General features: G+C 38.9%; 1 protein-coding gene across 2 annotated transcripts in view; it reads right to left on the bottom strand.

The window, feature by feature from the left end:
- Positions 1 to 8065, bottom strand: part of CNTN5 (contactin 5) — a 576470-nt gene extending 568405 nt beyond the window's left edge. Inside the window, exon 1 of one of the 2 annotated variants that reach the window (XM_056493993.1) lies at positions 7771 to 8065. The gene's annotated coding sequence lies outside the window, so the exon portion shown is untranslated. The remainder of the gene's footprint in view (positions 1 to 7770) is intronic. The other variant, XM_056494003.1, reaches the window with a different exon arrangement.
- Positions 8066 to 16405: the final 8340 nt, after the last annotated feature.

Here is a 16405-nt window from a genome sequence, read left to right as displayed (position 1 = left end):
TCCAAAATCACTGCCTTGCATATAGCTATTTACAGTCTGGCTTTTTCCACTGCAAAATATTCCAGATCTTATTATACCACCTACAGGTAGTTTTTAGATAAACTCTTGGGATCCCCTGAGCTTCTCTGTTACTCTACTGTAGGTTCCAAAGAGCAAGTGTGTCCATTACAGATTTTAGAGGTTTCTCATAACCCACACTGCTTTGATTTTAAAGCAATCCTCAGAAAAAAAAAGGGCTGCTATTTTTTAAAATCTTAGATAATACCTGAAACTAACATGCAGTTTTGATGTAGGCATTATCTTCAGCAAACATTTCAAGTGTTCAACTGACTGTATTTTCTCATATGCCAGCTTTTACTTGATGAAGAATGTGACATATGAAACGACTAATCATTTTCTGTTGAAGCAAAATAACAAAAAGTTATGATAAATTCCTCTTTCACACATTATTCTCATTCACAAATCCTATAATCCTATATAATCATGCACATATTGTTTATAATTTCAACATATTTTTGTAAGCTTTGAAAGAAATCCTTGGCAAATTCCTTCACATTCCTTTACAACTAAAGTCGTGCTTCTTCAAAGGAACTATTTTTCAAAGATTGACAGGGTAGGAATCTTGATAGTAATTTATGGATACTTAATGAAAATTTACAGAGGTAGCAGACATTAAGTAATGACCTTTCAAGTGTGGAATCCTTAGTGCTCCTGTACACTTAATGCTTTCCGATTTTCTCAACCTGTATTTATTTTCTAGGGAAGGACTTTGGGTTTTACATGGTTTGAATCAATCACTCTGTCTGGCTTCTACTTTGTAGAAAATATGCAAGAATTTAATCCAAATTCAACTGAATTGCTCTGCTTTCAGGCTGCTTATTTTCTCCAATTGTTGATTAATATGCCCCTTGTGCAAACATCTTCCTCCTACCTGATGCCTTCAGTAATGTCTCAATTCGTTGCTGATGACATTCAAATTTCCTCCAGAGATGCCTTTTCAAGTCACAAACAGAGGATTATGCCCATCAGTGAATGACTCAGGCACAAAGTGATTGATAAGACAAATAAATACTTAGATCTTAGCAATCAGTCAGTTGTGATATGCAAGGGAGAAAACAAAACTGCAGACATTTCAGCTATATATCATGTTTTCTAAATTATCTTTATATTCCAATGCCCCTCTTAATAAATTATCCTCCCTGGTTATCTGATCTGGAATAAATTTTCAATTATGCCTCTTCTCAAATATGTCACAGTTAGTCTTCCTCAGTCTGAAGCTGTTTCAATGTCCAACAAATATCTTTCCAAAGTCCAGAGAGAGGAAATTCTACACAACTGGTTTTGAGTTGAAAAGCTGTGCACACACACATCAGAGAAACTTTATGACATCAGAGAAGTCATGGCTTTATTCCCAGATTCCCTGAGCTGTAAGCAACAACAATACATGACACTGCATATGTTACAGGGGAGTAAGAACATTTTGAGCATCTTGCACAGCATGAGACTGAGAAATCAGGACCTCAGATGTGCAAAAGTCAAAAGCCAAACAAAGAATAAGGTCGTGGTACAAGAGAGAATAAAATATTTATTTTCTTTAATTAATTATTTTTGGAATAACAAAACAATTAAAACATTTAATAAGGAAAAATGATCTTTTAAAAGAATGTCATGTGAAAGTCCATATGCTTGCTTTTAATGAGTTTTGATCTCCATGACGTTCTGGTAACCTGAAGAATAAATTAATTTAGGAAAGGAGTCTAAAAAGTACACATTTGAGAAGCAATTGTGGACTGCTGCTACAGTCTTCAGACTAATTTTGTACATTTTGTAGCATCTATGTGTGATCATTATACATGTCATAGTGTTGCAGATAGTATCTTGGGCTTTTTTCCTGGTGTGGGAGGTGATCTTGAAGACATCTGTACATGATCATGGCAGCATGGCTGTGAAACACAGATGCCTTCCCTTAGCTATAAGCTCTTCAAAGGTCAGAAATAACAGGAAAAAAAAAAAAAAAAAAAAAAAAAAAAGGAAGTCTTTGAGTTAAGCCATACGTTCTTTGATTCAGGGACCATTTTTTGTTTACAGCCCTCAGTGCAACACAATCTTGATTTATGATTATCATGCCTAGTTGCCACGATGATGATAAGGTTTATAATGGAATAAAGGACCTTGCTAATAAAAAATCATCTAGGGCAATCAGAGTTCTAATCTAAATGATATTTAGTATAGACTTGTGATGTGAATTAGGTGGTTGAGGCAACTGCATTTTAAAGTGGCATCTGCATTTTTTTAAATATATGTGAACTGATGCACCTACAAGCTAAAGTAAAAAATAAAAATTTAAAATTTATATATACAATTGTTGAACTATGCATCAAAGTAGCCTATTTAGTAGGTACAGAAATATACCCAGGAGGGGGTTCCGTTTTTAAAGTGCCACTATACATACAAATTTTAATGTCATTAATTTGGCCCAGAAAGAGGGCTGTAGTACAATATTCCAGCCAATGGATGCATATAGGAAGGAAATTAGTAAGCATAGGAAAACAAACTGAATGAATTTTAATTTATCTTTACGTCCTGAACTTCAAATGCGATTTTGTCTATACTAAAATTCCTGTATTGGAACAAGACAGTTCCTGAAGTTGTCAGTATTTTCTATTTCATCCATTCTGTATATCTTGCCCCCCATCCAAGCCATCACAAGAATAAATATAAAGATAAATAATGATCATGATTACATCATAGTAATATGAACATCATGAAGGTGAATGACTTCATCAAACCAACAGTGGTGAATATCACCCAAGTGTTCCAGCCTGTCCAGAGTAATTTCTTGGAATGTCTATAATATTTAATTTTTGAAAAATGTTCACTGTGAGAACCACCTCAGACAAAGAGGTAAAACATATACTGTGACTTTGTTGACTCTTGTTGGTGTGATTTTGTTCATTACACTTCAAATCTATGTGGAGACTTGTGAATAACCAAGAGTAAATGGCACATGAAAGTCCGTGGAGTAAACTAACAGGCACATTGGGTCATCTTTCAGAACACATGATAAACGTGTTCTTAAACAGTTAATAATGAATCACCTTTCCCGAAACTGAATTTCTGTTAATATCCTTGCCATTTACCATTTAGTTTTGAGGGCACATTTGTGGGGAGAATATAGCAGCAAACATATCTTCTGAATATGTCTCTTCATGGCTAAGCAAGAATTACAACTTTTCAAATTTAGCGCCTGAATATCTTCTCAAAATTTTATTATAAGGACATTATACTTTTAGATTAGCTTCTTCTGTTACTATGACCAGTCCTCTTAATCTACCTGCCCATCTGTGCAGCCACTGCTCCTGGTTGAATATATAGCAGGGTGGTGACAACTTATAGCAGGAACGTCACAGCTACAGGGCAATGTCCATCATGTACTCAATGAAGACTGTGAACCCAACAAAAATAAAATGAGATTTGTCAATTCTTGCAAAGTTATGCTGTTTGGCAAGGGAAGACACCCAAAAGACTGGCCTGATACTATGCCTACATCGATTACAAAGCTGTATATTTAGCCTTGATCAAAATGATTTGAAGGCTAGGAGTCCCAAAGAATATATAGTAAATCTTTGACTATTAAAAACTGAACATTTTTTACTCTGTAGGAGACTGAAGCCAAAGTCCCTGTATGTTGAGAGAAAAGTTGTCATTCTTTACCCCTCTCAGGAACTGCAGTGAACTACCTGCAGTTTGTCTGCTTTTAGTTTCAGCAGCTGAAGGTTCTCCAAAGAAAGCATCACGTTTTAACACCATTTACAAGAAAACCTTTAAGAGCATGCTGAAAAAGGAAATTCCCAAAAGAGGTTTCTGATGGATGGAAAGGGTTTGATGTATTTTCTATTTCTAGGTATGGGAATGGAGGCGAGTTGTCAATTTTTCCCAAGACTGACGTGTAAATTTGGTCCTGAAAGAGATGTAAAGAGGTGAGCTATGGTGGTGTAACTAGTACATGACAGCATGCATCATTCTGACACAACCTCATGGCTCTGTAAGCCTAGGAGCTAGTCTGAGTGCATGGCTACACAGAATAAGTATGAGCATGTTGTGATCAAGAACATCAGCTGCAGCATGGATAGAAACTGTAATGTTTTACTACATGCACAACATACAGAACGTGACACGGTATCTCCCTTATTACACATCCACTTGCAACACCTTAGAATTGATTTGTTGCCTTTATGAAATACAGTGAGAAATCATCCTGAACTTCCTTTTAGAAACCAGCACATAAGAAAAGATCAGATTTTCTTATGGTTCACATACTTTGGGATATTTTCCTAAATCAGCCAAGAAATTAATTATAAAAATGAATCGATTGCATTTCCTTCCACTAACTAGAAAATGGTCCTGTTGCTGCTATTCCAGCTTGCAAAGACACAGAATCATTGCTCTTCTATATATATATATATATGTGTGTGTGTATAAACACATCTATACATACACACAGACATGTTATGAGGCTTTGAAATCTTTAAGCAAAATAAGAATGTATTTATCTTATAAAGTTATAGCAATTTTGTGATTTGCAAACCCATCCCCTAATAGAGTGTTATTGATCAAAACTGCTCAGGAGATAAGAATCTCTAGGAAGTCCATCACCTCCAGAAAGAGTATTTTTCCCATGTAAAGCACTAAGAAGTTGGTAATCTAGGGTGTAGCAGACCCTGAAAAAGCATCAGAGAAGCCATGCACAGAAGGAAGAAATTACACTGTAAAGCACCTACCAATATAGTACTAGCAAGCAAATGTTTTTTTCATATTGATTCTCAGGGAATTAAAAATGCAGTATAAACTGTGGTGGATTTTATTTAACATTTCAGAGTAGAAGAAACTGTTCAAATGATCGAGGCTGTTCTGAAACTGAAAGTGCAGTGCAGAAGCTTTAGCAGGAGCATAAGGAGGGAGCAGACCAACAGTGGCAAATTATGCAGTGCATTCATAGGAACTAAAATCTGTGTTGCAGGCTACAAGCAGAAAGGCAAAATCAGTCAGAAGAACTTTTTCTTTTCCAATGCCACTGAACCAATCATCTCAGATGGCTCAATACCTTGGTATGTATATTCTTAACATATAGGTTTCTATGATGTCCTTTGTAAAGACTTGCATTAATTATTTAAAATTAGTATTTCTATCATTAACCCAATTAGAAACTTCCAGTGTGTTGGATCTATTCAGTGGAACAGATTTTTCTATTCTTCTAGCAAATGGGATTTAGCCTTTTTGAACATACCAGATTTGTAACAAGCAGGAACTGGATCTCAGACTGTCACTTAAAGCATCATACTTTTAACCTCCTCTTTCCATACAGAGCTCTTTACCTTTACTGACACCCTCTGGTTCCTGTGTCTAAGTCAGGTTTGAATTCATTCCAGCACTCCTTCAAAAATTTACTCTCCAAATCAATATTTTGTGGAGCACAGAACTGGACATTTTCTGAAACTCCCATAAATCATATCACTGATTCCCCAATAGTTCACCATGTCAGCAACTTATTCAGGGGACTCAAGCAAACTTGCCAGTCTCGACCTTCCTGTATTGAATCTGTGCTAACAGCCCTCCAAGTTATGCATTTCTTAAAGTTGCCCTTTATTGTTTGGTAACAGCAGAGGTTTTAATCACATCTTTTATCTTAGGTCTTATATTTTTCCTCAAGACCTGTCTTCAAAGCTGCTTTCTTTCAAATTCTCAAATAGAACTCAGCCAGTGAGATGTTTTTATTTTCTCTTTTCATTCTTAGTATATCTGCCCTTGTTATAAAATGAAATTAAGATCCCTTCCCCCGATATTTTTGCCTAGAATTCGAAATATGACCTTCAGCTTCATATTGACCAACAAAACTAAAACCTACACTTTTTATCTCCCAGCTCTCCATAGCTATCTCCACACTGTCATGTTATGCTCTGTTAGTTCTGACTTTTTTGCATGGGCATTGGCTTTGTAAGTGCACGAAACAGAGGTGCTGCATGTTCAATAGTCCACTTTTAAAACTCCTCAGCTGTTATCACCTTCAAGAGTGTTTAACACTTCACCCTCCTTAATATATTTGCTGTCTTCCAAAACTTTGTCTTCTTAACCACATCTTTTAAATATTCCCATAGTATATCAACAGTATATCTCACTGTACATAAAACATTCCTCAGTCACAATAGTTCACATCTCAGTTTTCTGTGTACCTTCAGCATACCTCAAACTAGTAAACAAGCATTTGTTTTCCCTCACAACAAGGTAGACAAGGAGGGAGGCTGGGGTTTGGGTTTTTTGGGTTTTTTTTTTCATTTTACTTGAAACTTTGTAGGTAAGTGTTATAGTAACTGAAGTCAATTTATTAAAAATATTTTTAGAAATTCTACTAGGGCATTTGATATCTTTTTTTAAAGTAATGGCCCAGTTATTGCAAATTCTTTCAATAACTCCTGTAATAATATTAACCAGATCTTGCACTAATATTGATTGCTACAAAGTACTTCTGAAGGAGTGGTAATATAACTCAGCAAGAATTACAGGCACTTTTATTAATTGGAAAATGTCACTCAAATTTTAATTATCAGGAATCCCCCCCCTTAGATTTTGGCTAATAGTGAGTATGTAATTTATTTGTAGTTTCAAACTTCAGGGTCTTATCAACAGACCACTGAAGTCTAGGGGAATGCTGGAACTCCTCGAAGAAACCCCACAAAACTGGCACCAGTTCCTTCATTTACAAAAAACCAAAAACAACTAAAATTCTTTCATTCCAAGAAAGCATGACTTTTTAAATGAAAAAAATAAAAATAAAAATTATAAAAAAAGAGCTTTGAAAAAACTTTAAGCTACATTTCTGAAATACTACAACACAGAGAAGACTTAAGTCCTAAGCACTCACATCACACTGTTTTATCTAACTTATGTTACATGAAGTTTCTGAGCTTATCTGTTACATGAAGTTTCGGAGCTTAATAGAAATGGAACTAAACACCCGAAAGAAGTACAGAGACAGTCATGGATTTATTTTTTTAATTTAAAAATCTTAAAAATATGGTTTCGTGCTCTGTGTCACAATGACTCTCACTTCATCTTCTAGCCAGTTCACAGCTATTTCACATAGTCTTATTAACTGTGCTCACATCAGAGAGGAAAAATCAGTGCATATTTATGTAATTCCATCTCCTCTGCCTGTCAGCAAAGAAGAGTCCTGGCACTGTACTTTTCTAATTCCAGAGATAACTGTTTATCCCAAAGCCAAGTATCATTCAAAACTCCAAAACAACACAACTTTCAGTGCATCACTATAAACTCAATAGGCTGGGTTATTTCCTGATTCTCCCTCAAGCATTAGCATGGTAGCTCTCCCAAACATAAAAAATTAGCACATTTGAATAGGCATTCCTTCTCTGGAGTATGTATTTGTACTAAAAGCCTTACATCTCTCTTCACAACTCATTCACTGCAGTAGTTTGCTCCCTAGTTAAATGACAGGAAGCATATAGCAAACCACAGTAATTTCTGCTTCAACTTTTCTGCTCAATTATGACAATTTCAACATAAGATTCAAAACAAAAAAAAGCAAAACACATAAGCCTGCAGCCCAAAAATGGGATCTCTCACCGTTGCCGGCTTCACAGTAGACTGCTCACAGAGATGCTGCGATGGATATTACAAGAAACAATCTGCACACACTCCAAAGTCTAACCAGGGAAATCAGTGCCTGGCTGGGGGAACGGCAAAGACACTTACCGCGGCTGTGGCACCGTCTCTCTCGCCCTGACTCTCAGTCTCTCTCTCCCATCCTCCTGACAGCCTCAAATATAGCAGTCCCTTATGGTGCTGAGCCTGGGGGAGCAGAGGATTGCAGAGTTGGGTTTTTTCCCTTTTTTTTCCTCTCTCTCTCTTATTTTTTTTAAACCATCCAGAGGTAGTTCTCCAGACCCAGCCGCCTCTCGTGCCCGGCTCTCAGGGATGGCAAGCCGCAGGTGAAGGCATCCGCGCCGGCAGCTCCCGCGAGCCCCTCCCGGCCCCGCCGTGCCCCCTCCCGGCGGGGGGACCGAGGCGCCTCCCCCGGCTCTGCCCGCCCCTGCCGGCACGCGTGGGGCTGTACCGGCGCTGTGGATGTGTGTTTGTGTGAGTGCCATCGCGCACCGCCGCCCGCGGCTCGCCCCTACCCTGGCCGCGCAGGGACCCCCCTGCTCCCGCTCTCCTGCTCCTCTCCGCGTCCCTCCCCGATTTTCTCCTCTTCACTCCTCTGCCCTGGAGCGTGAAGGCGAGAGGGCAAGTTGGCGAGCGCTGTCCTCTGATCTCCTGCTCCTCTAACCCAAGACACCAGCTTCTTCCATCCACCACTTCCTGACCATCCTCGCCTCTCTCCTCACCCCTCTCCCCATCCTCCTTCCAGATGGATTGGTTCTTAAACATTTTTATTATTTTTTTTTCTTTTTAACGCGTTTTATTCCTCTCCAGCGGTGATGACCCTCCCTACCCCCGCGCTCTGCAGGCGGGGCCGGGAGCCCGGGAGCCGCGGCTGCTGCCCGCACCGCGCACCGCTCCGCACAGCACCATCCCGCACGGCACCGCGCCGCTCCGCACGGCACGGCACGGCTCCGCACCACCCCGCACCGCCCCGCTCCCTCTCCTTTACACCGCGGCTGCTGCCCGCACCGCGCACCGCTCCGCACAGCACCATCCCGCACGGCACCGCGCACCGCTCCGCACGGCACGGCACGGCTCCGCACCATCCCGCACCGCCCCGCTCCCTCTCCTTTACACCGCGGCTGCTGCCCGCACCGCGCACCGCTCCGCACGGCACCGCGCCGCTCCGCACAGCACGGCATGGCTCCGCACCATCCCGCCCCGCCCCGCTCCATCCCGCACCGCACGGCACCGCCCCGCTCCATCCCGCACCGCATCGCTCCCGCTCCTCCTTTACACGCCGGGTGCTGCCCGCACCGCCCCGCATCGCTCCCTCTCCTCCTTTACACGCCGGGTGCTGCCCGCACCGCTCCGCGCCCTCCCCTCCTTTACGCCGCGGCTGCTCCGGCTGCAGGCACACCCGGGGCCGGCAGCCAGAACGCCGCGGCTGCTGCGGCCGCTCCCTTCGGCACAGCCCGGCTGCGCTCGGCCGCATCCCCGCGGGGCAGCCCAGCCCAGCCCGGCCCAGCCCGGCCCCGCAGCGCCCCGCGCCCTCCCCGGGGCACGGCTGCCGGCGCCGCGCCGCCACATCAGCATCCTGCCGGGCTGGCGGGCTGGGCTCGGCGACTCCCATCGGCTGTCCTACGACCCAGGCTGATTCTAAACCTTCCTTTCTTCTTCTTCTTCTTTTTTTTTTTTTTTTTTTTTTTTTTTTTTTTTTTTTTTTTTTTTTTTAAGTACTTTTCTGCCCTTTTATGCTTTTCTTTCATTGCCTTTCCCCTCCTTTGCCTTCCACAAGTAGTTTGGACTCTTTTTTTTAACTTACACATTAACTGAGTACTTATTACATAATTCCTATTCTCTGAGATTTTTCACTGCCTCTCAGCGATTCCATTTCAATGGTTGATGCTTTCTGAACCTCTACGGTTGAGGTTCAAATTTTGTGTTGTGGGTGTGTATTTTTCTTTACTAACTTTTGTTTGTTTTTTGTTTGTTTGTTTGTTTTTTTCTATCCCAGGTAGTTTCTGGCTAATTTTTCAAAACTGACCTTCATGTGGTTTAGATTCAGGAGAATGAAGATCTGGATTAATTCTGGGATTTGCTGGGGGATCTTAAACAACTCTAGTCTTAAATTGGCAGCACTAATATGAGTTTTTTCTCTGTCTCTTATATTGAAGCCTCTAGCAAGATAGTATTCTAGTGATGAGTGACACAGTTTTATACACTTTCGTGGTCCTGTATTATATATGGAAGTCTATCAGAGGATTTGCAGCTCAACATCGTGTTCAGTCAATTCTGTCCACTACTGCCAGTGAGAATGAGTCGGGAAAAAACCCCTCTCTTTCAATTCCTTTTTTTTTTTTTATTATTCTAAGATTGCAAATTTCTGTTCCTCCATCACCATCTCCCACTGCCTCAACTATTATAGTGGAAGAGTGAGAATGACTCCACCATTAGAAATGGACTTTGTCCATTTACTAGCCCATACAAACACAGAAGACAATTATCTCCACAACCGTGGATGTGTCTTCAGACATATTTCTGTTAGGCAAGTAATGTTACAACTTGACATGCCAAAGCTTCCCTTCATTGACTCAGTTCACAGAAAATTATCATCTGGTCATTATTTCCAGTGTTACTAAGTTACAAGACAGCATTTAATCAGAAACCAGGAATAGTGACTGATCTTATGAATAACTTACTAGGCTCAATTTCTCAATATTTCCAAAGTGAACATTAAAGCCAGAAGCATTTTTGCTATTTTTTTTTCCACAAACTATATCTATTTATGATAATAGTGAGGAATTATTTGCAAGGAGGTGATTTTTTTTTGGTTATTTTTTTACAGGTAGAGAAGGAATTAAAAGAAATGCAATTTCTTTTCCCTTTTTTTTTTTTTTTTTTAAGTCAAAAAGACTTGACTTTACAGTCTTGATCATCCTTTGTGAAGTTTATAGGGTAATTTAGAAAAGCTACTTTATGGCACCCATGCCATACACATTGGGTTACATACTATTTTTCTTTTAGCTCACTTGTACTCAAAGTTCTTGTCAAAGTACATCTTTCTTATGTATGGCAGCTTTTAACGTTTGCTTCCTTCTTTTTAACTTCACATCAGCAATATTTCTACAAGGAGCTATTTTTCTGTTTTCCTTCAATATAATCAGGAATTAAGTGGATTTGTATGAGTACTAGTTTTATCTTTCTTTGAAAGAAAAGTGGCATGCAGGTTTTAAACAGGTTAAAATTTCATTTGATTGTGTGTATCCTTTGCAAGGTCAGTTCCTGCTCTACACCACCACTCTAAGATTGTGAGTTGTTTCATGGCATGTATGTTCAGTGTTTAGTTCATGGCCAGTATAATCAGCATAAACAGTACTTTTTATAGTACTATTATCACTATACACTTTAGGACAATCTAGCTGCATTTTGCATATCTAGTCTAGTTGTCTATCTGTCAATTAACACCTTTTTCTCATGTTTGCAGTGGACAAGCAAACAGATGCAGCACATCTGCAGTCTGAATAATTTCTGAGCTCTTTTCTTATTTGTTTTGTGCTTCTTTTCATTCAGTCTCCCTTCTTTCAGGCAGAGTATAATGTATTTTTTTTCTTTCCCATATGGACAGCTATCTGAGAAGTATCATTACTATTGAGATACTTCACTGTTCTTTCCTGACCGGTTGTAGAATATAAGATACGGAGTGAATTTTGAAGAAAAAGATTAGCTGTACAAATTTCTCCACCTCATGTGTGTCTGAAAGAGCACTGGAGGTGTATCTTTAGAATTAACAAAAGCTTCTCTTGCTCTTCCCCTTCAATTTATGAGAAGCTCTCTCAGATATCTGGAGGACAGTATTTGAAAATAGTAGTTTTTGAAAGGTGCACATTGGCCCTGTTTTAGTACACAGCTGTGTAATTTTAGTGGCAACCACTATATTTTTGTCCTCCCCTAGAACATCTGGATAGACTCCTCATGGCTGTATAATTAGAGTTATAAGAAAATTTTCTAGGGGGATAAGCAGAATTGTGTGTAAATTTGATGCATAATTCTTCAGGCCTTCGGCAAACAGCAGAAGATTCAGAGCCTATCATGAAAGCTTTCAGATATAGCAGATAATTAACAGACTGGAGACATTAGCAATGGGAAGAAGTTGCTGCATAAAATTAAAAATAAAACCCCAAGCTCTGGGGACTTGAGCCTCTTAAATTTTCAGAAGTGCAAACAGATGACATCTGGTCCGACATAAAGACTGGGAGAAAGTTAACCTATCTGAAAAAGTTTTTAGCAGCAGATTGAAGCATGTTTTGTATCACAGCTTTATAGCATGCCACAGTGGTCGTTTTGATTTTGTAAGAGAAACTTGTAAACTGAATCTATTGTTTCATTGAGCAATGGCTTGAGAGGATGACAAAACTGCACTTGCAGCTGGTCAAACACCTTAAGGATGATGAGTCCATTGTTTCTTGGTGAACAACACCAGTGTAAATTTCTGCTGCTGCCTGGTTGAAGAGAAAGTGATCTGGGTCCTATATATTTTGATATGGTCAGGTATGGGCAGTATGTTGCTACTGAAATAATGATCATCAGAGAGCTAAATAGCAGTGCTGTGGTATTCAGTTGTTGACTGGAGTGGACAGGCTGAGTGCTCCCTTGTCTCTGCAGAAGCCACAGGCTGTGGGAGAGACATGGGGAAGTGACAGATGTGAATATCTTAACCATACATCAAACTCACACATACATTGATGCTCCACTGCGTGTTTCTGGTTTCGTAAGGAACCGGTTCAAAATTAAACCAGAGGAACAGGTTCCTAAAATTCAGTCTTCTGGCTGCTGACAGAAGCAAGGATGAACTGATCATCCTTTTTTCTGTCCAAGCTCTGTGCAAGTTCAATACAGTTTTGTATTTCCAGAGTCAGAACAAAGATGAAAGGGGATTTGCAGATTCTTATTTTCTCCCAGCTTTCCTAACCTTATGAAGAGCATGCCTAGGTAAGCTGTTGTGAAATACGTAGCATTGTTTTTGATGCTGTGATACAGCTACAAGTTAATATTCTGGGAAAAGCAAAACCATAATTTTCCTCATTCCTTCCAGCTTGGTCTTCAGCATATGCACAGGAAGGATCTAGTGTCCCTTGGAGACTAATTTTACCTTCTACAAAGATGGAGCAAAGTTCCTACTGCACATGGGAGCAAAAAACACAAAGGAGTTTAGAAAGAACAGGTCTGTTTACCACTGTAGCTATCTCATAGTAACATGAGCTGTTGTGATAGGGAACTAGCTGAGGGATGTTCTGATTCATAATACTCAAAGTAGAGGAAAAAAGAAAAGTAAAATGAGATGTTCTCTGAGCACCACAGAACTAAAAAAAAACAACAAACCAAACCCAAAAAACATAGTTATATTCCAGAAGCAATGAAAACTCAGTAGCAACAAAGTTAAAACTCCCATTTCTGTAATCTCCAAAGAGCCATGAGCACAAAGGATGAAAAAACTGCCCTCCACTGAATTACAGAATGGTCAGAGTCCATAAGTGCTGAATGCAGAACAGAAGTAGATACTAAATTTAGCTTCCTAACTTCTATTTCAATACCTAAATATAAGTGGCCTGATTTTTTTTTTCAAAGATGTTGAATAGTTCCAGATTCCTCTGATTTATGTTGCTATTTAGAGAAAAAAAAGATTTTTTTGTTTAAGTATCTAACAATAGTACTCAGAATTCTGCCCTTATAGACCAGAGGTTTGCAGCCTACTTCATAAAATAATTGGATGCCATTGTGCCTTCCAAAGATGGATAGAGCTGCAAAAGAAAATATTTATTCTGTGTTTTCCCATTAATAAACGAAATGAGGAGCAGAATTCCCATGGCCCTAAGTGTGCAGTAACAAATATTTGGTTTTTTTTCTCCCTCCCACCCTAAGTTCAATGGAAATACACTAGTAGAGAGACTTAATGTGGGAAGCATCCTTGTCACTGCAAACCTTGTCTGGAGAATAGTGCAGCAATAACTACATTGGTAGTGAATTAAGCTTTCCATTATTTTTAAATAAGCCTTCAGTCCTAGTGAGTTTTTGTTGAGGAATGTAATGAAAATCTAGAATTTATGACATAGGCAACTTATGTATCCAACAGTATATGGCATTATCTTTTGTTTCAGAAGATCTGTGACTCTGAAAGAAGTACTAGGAGGAACAAAAGTTCCTGTCATTTTCAGGCTTTTGGTGCTTCCTGTAATAGTCACTTGAGCAATTCAGTGACAGAAGGAAAAAAGGGGAAATGTGGATTGTTACACAATGTACAAGACCATATGATAAATAATGCAATACATAAGTAAAGCTGAATAACCCTATCCCCAAGAAACCTGAGTGACACTATTATCAAGTCTTTATTTGGTGAAGCATGTATAACTGAATTTGTGAACTCACCTGAAAACAAAAAACCAAATACACCAAACAACCTTTTTTTACAAATGAAAACAGAAAAAGGGCAGGAGAGAGGTAAAACTTTATATATCACTTCCTTGATAAAGAGAAAATCTCAGATTATAGTGTTAGTGTCAGTCTCCCAGAAGGGCTGACAAGTCTACTTTGCTGTTTTCCTCATAGAAGAAATGATTTGACCAGCATTGTCTGAACTTGAGAGTTTCTGGTAGCTGTGATTAAAATAGTACAAATCAACATTCCCTAGTTTACCTAGCTACCCTACCTGCAACACCCTTTACTCCCTCTACCCTCATCCCAGGAGGATTAATCATTTGACTTTGCTTTTGTTGTTTTATCTTCTATATGACAGTTTACTAGGAGTAGTGTACATATGAAAATAATACAAAAGAAAGCTCTAATTTTTTCTTTAAGTTATTTCTTCAAGTACAACTGGAATAGCCTGCTTGACTCCTTTATTAATATGCTGAGTACCTGATATGTAAAGATAGCACTAACTTAATAAAATAAATTGATTTAATCTAATAATAAATTTTATTGATGGTGACTTGGCAGGTGAAAGCACAAATGAAGATGACTTTAAAGCCTTTAAATGTTTTCTGAAGAAAGTGTAATTATCTGATGATCTTTCATCTTAGGAACAAAAAACTAAATAAATTGAACCAAGGTTTATAACATATAATTAATAACATACATATATACAGGTTTTAGTGTAACACACAGAACATTAATTATAGCACTTATTTCACAGCTGTTCTATGAAAGCTCAAATAAAATGTGTCTACAATTAAAACTGAATATATACTGACTTCATTAACTTAACAGCTGCACCAATAACCAGGACCAAGGAACATACCCTACTTTGTTAATGTCTTGATGCCATCTGCAGCATTCAAAACTATTGGGTTTTAAAGCAGCTGATGTCTTACTAGTATTTGTGATCACAGCTATCACAATATGCTTACACATGCTACTGAAGCTAATTGATCTCCTTCAAGGGATTTTCAAGGGTTATGAGCTGAGCTGAAAGACAATTTTCTAAATATAACTGTGGTGGCTAGAAAGTAAAAACCAGAAGTTCTTGGTGGCTTCTTCCCAATCCTTATGTCCTCAAACATGAATTTCTCGTGTGTCCAAACAAGCACAAATTCAACTTTGTAGTAAAAATGGGGGGACTGAATAAATATAGGAAACTTTTGTGCTATCACTTACTTTTCAACGTCTTGACTAAAAATTCTGTAATTTTAACCCATATTTTAAAGAGCAACTTCCAGCTTTAATAAGAAAAAAGAAACCCACATGAACAAAAAACAAACAAAAAACAACCCCAAAACAAACAAACAAAAAACAAACAAACAAAAAAACAATATAGAAATTCCACCATATAGAGAATCATACCAACATTGAAGAAAATGTACTAGATTTTTAAATCTGCTTCACAAGCTCTCCTAACACAAGGAATAATAGATGACAGCAGGCATAAAATTGTACCCCAGGAAGGTGTAATTCCATTAAACATGTCCAGCAATGTGTTTTCAGAATTTGGTTTTCCTCCAGCCCTTGGTTTGAGATGTGAACTTAATCCATTCTATCTGCTTCTGTGAATATTGACTAGCAGTAGTATAACTACTACTACAATCTGTCAGTACAATTGTTTAGGTTATATCCTTACACATTTGAGACCTCTCAGTCTCTATAATTTTCAGTATAAAGTCTACTTTTCCATTATTACCTCTCTGTCTTGTTTCCTCATTTTGTTCTTTCATACTCCTATTGTCTTTTGGTCACAATTTACAATTTGTGTACCTTTCACAGCTCTAATTTCTGTGTTCCTTATGTTCCTCTTCCCAGAGTCCATTTCCTTGTTTATTAATTGCATCCTCTTCCCCATCTTCAACCTTCTCCCACTCCCTCAGGTTCCTTGTCCCAATCTGCTCCTCCCCTCAACAGTTGTCTCTTGCCATCTGTTTTTTGTCCTTGACTCAGATGTTGTGATGCTTTTTTTTTTTTTTTTTTTCATATTTCCTGTGCTTCCATGTCACTTGAGCAGCAAAGAAGAAATAACCTATAGCTCTAGGAAAATAAGTTATTAATTAGCTCACAGGATCACATCCCATGGACCACAATAACTGGCATTGAAATTCAGGAAGAGTCTTCCTCGATCTTTGTAACTGTGACCATACTCAGTCACTTTCCAGGTGTGACTCTTGGTCAGACAAGTCAAAGTTCTGAGTTGGAAGACAGAAACTGTGAGGAATGTGTCTGTCAAACCATTAGAACTTTCCAAGCTGCTGTGAGAGGATAT

This window comes from Oenanthe melanoleuca, chromosome 1, assembly GCF_029582105.1.
Source record: "Oenanthe melanoleuca isolate GR-GAL-2019-014 chromosome 1, OMel1.0, whole genome shotgun sequence".
In the NCBI taxonomy this organism is placed as follows: Eukaryota; Metazoa; Chordata; class Aves; order Passeriformes; family Muscicapidae; genus Oenanthe; species Oenanthe melanoleuca.
This window is presented reverse-complemented; position numbering and strand designations above follow the sequence as displayed.